General features: G+C 31.5%; 1 long non-coding RNA gene across 1 annotated transcript; it reads right to left on the bottom strand.

Annotated features, from left to right (window-relative positions):
- Positions 1-1,292: 1,292 nt before the first annotated feature.
- Positions 1,293-2,057, bottom strand: LOC128289376 (uncharacterized). The gene is made up of 2 exons (XR_008279013.1): positions 1,712-2,057; positions 1,293-1,595 (listed from the first exon to the last, which is right to left on the bottom strand). It is a non-coding gene; the product is annotated as an uncharacterized LOC128289376 (long non-coding RNA).
- Between the last annotated feature and the right edge of the window lie 501 nt (positions 2,058-2,558).

The raw sequence follows: 2,558 nt of genomic DNA, 5'->3' as shown, positions 1-2,558 counted from the left end.
TTTGAAAGTTTAGGGGCCACACTAGAACAAACCCAAAAGTGTAAGGGCTTTTTAGGATATTATCCCTTTTTTGAATTTAATGGTATCTCGTAATCATGTTTGCATATAAATCTTATTTTGGTAATGGATGGTTCAAGGGATCTCAAGTGAAGCTTTGATACATTATTTATATTTTATTTTATTAAAGCTAAATGTGATTAAACTGGAAACACAAAATATGATGCAACAAAATAAGGAATTGAGTTTAATAGCTAAAACAAAAGCAGTACTTATGAGAATAAGGAAGAGATTCGTGTCTCCAAACTTACCTCAATTCATCACTGTTTATTAGCTGCTGCTGCTATAAATGGAACTTCAACTGCAGCAAAAACACAAAGTAAAAGCTGGTTTTTTTCTTTTTTTTTTTTTTTGGGGGGGGCAAATAAAAGAAAACAAAAGAGAATGGGAGTGGAGAAAAAGAAAATAGGAGGTAGCTTCTTCCTTTTCTTGTGAAAAAGGAGACTGGAAATGAAAACTAAAGGAATTTTGAGAAATTAAAGAAGAGAAAAGACCAGATTTTAATTTTTCCTAAGAGAAAAAAGATGGTGAGAAGGGTCGCAGTGGGAACCTTAATTAAACAGAGATGACAAAATGCTGAGCAAAGAAACAATGAATACAAAGGCCCCTCAAAATACCAGGATTCAAAGTGTAAAAAAAAAAAAAAAAGTATCATGTGATGTCTGAAAATTATTCCAAGACTTTCGAGATATATAAAAATTATCTCAAGATTCCTGAAAATATTTTATGAGTTAGGGTTAGAGTTGACTAAAAAAAAAAAAGAGCATGAAGAGCTGTCCTCTTTGTGAAATTTGTAGGAGCTTTCCTTTGACATATATTTTCATATGAATGCCATTTTAATCCTTTTATTTTATTCTGCTAATCACATGGTTTCCTCTGATTATGGGATTTCCCACGAAGTTTTATAATCATTATGAGATTTATTATAACAAACTTTATAACGTGGGAATATTATATTATTTATACTATTTTTTTTTGACGTGGGAAAATATTCGTATCTTCGAATATAATTTTAAAAATATAAAAAATATTTTCATAGATACCACTGTATAGAGGTATTCATGTCCAGATCTAACTAAATTATTAGGCCCGTTTAATAGTCCAAGACTTAATTTGACCTAAAAAATAAGTTTAAATTTTTGTTCAGACTAAGTCCAAATTATATATAATAAACCAAGCCTAACTCAATTCATACATAGCAGTCAATAGGAATGTCATCACCTTGAGGAAGAGAATTTGCGCAAAGGAAGAACAGCTTAAGAATAAATACTTATTGATCTACAACTCTTTACTTGCTATTTTTAAAAAAAAAAAAAACTAAATTAATCTGTTATAAATATAAAAAATGGAAGGCTGTAACCTAAGGCAAAGTAGCCTGACGCTAGATTTCTTCAAATACTGGTATTGCAAGATCAAAAAGGTTCAAAACCATTTTGGGTCCGATTGAAAACAAAGCGAACAAGAGATAGAACCTTCCATAATCAGGAATTCCACATCCAGTGCTAATTTCAGCTCCAGTCAATACCACAACCTTGGTGCTGCAAAATACAAATAGCAGTCAAATATTTAACCCATTGGAATACATTAACATCGTTTATTGTGTGTGGCTACAATTACAAAAGGAACACTATGCAAAACCAAGGACAAGAATAACCTTTGGAAGATGAGTTGATACAAGTGGTTTACGTCTTCAGCACTCGGAGGATCCGCTTGGGGAACCACCTTCTTGTCTGAAGGTGGTTGTGTTTCTCTAACTGGCACCCCTGGGACTGATATCCGACACGATGTCTGTAGAGCCTTGACATAATCTTATCCTTCTTCTTGAGCTAAACAATTGCCTCAACCTGTGACCTGAAACTATGCATTTGCAAGAACATCGTAACAACTATGCAAGCCACACTTACAAATGATCAAAGTAACACGTTATGTGATGTATAAGGCTAAAAGAACACCTGCCTGTCAAAAGGCTTCGAAGCTGTTAGAAATCAAACCAACTTTTTAAAGTCAAAAATTACAACCAAAGAGTTTGTATCCAAATTGACTTCTATCTAATACAACTTGGTTTTCAAATTGAATACAACTTTGCAAATTGGATAAAGATTATCATGTTGGAAATTTCATGAAAAATCAAGATGGTAGCAACATTGAAAAGTCTTACAAGGCAAGGCATGTACAATGGATAAGTATTATCATATACTTAAGGGATAAGAAATCATTAAGGCTTACTATGTCTATATATATATATATATATATATATATATATATATATATATATATATATATATGTATAGTTCATGTGTGTGTGCTGAAAAAAAAGTGAGTATGAAGAAAAAAAAAGGTGTTGTAAGTATAGAAAGAAAAACTAGCAGCAGCTAGTATAGAGAGAAAAAAAATTAAAAGAGACCTTGTATTTATTTTATTTGTGTGTAATAAAATTAGTATTTGAGTTATTTTTATTATTACGCTTCCAACAAGTGGTATCGAGCTAGGTTCGTGTTGAT

The sequence above is a fragment of the Gossypium arboreum genome, chromosome 1 (genome assembly GCF_025698485.1).
Source record: "Gossypium arboreum isolate Shixiya-1 chromosome 1, ASM2569848v2, whole genome shotgun sequence".
In the NCBI taxonomy this organism is placed as follows: domain Eukaryota; kingdom Viridiplantae; phylum Streptophyta; class Magnoliopsida; order Malvales; family Malvaceae; genus Gossypium; species Gossypium arboreum.
The sequence above is the reverse complement of the archived record's forward strand: the minus strand, read 5'-3'. Positions and strand labels throughout refer to the sequence as shown.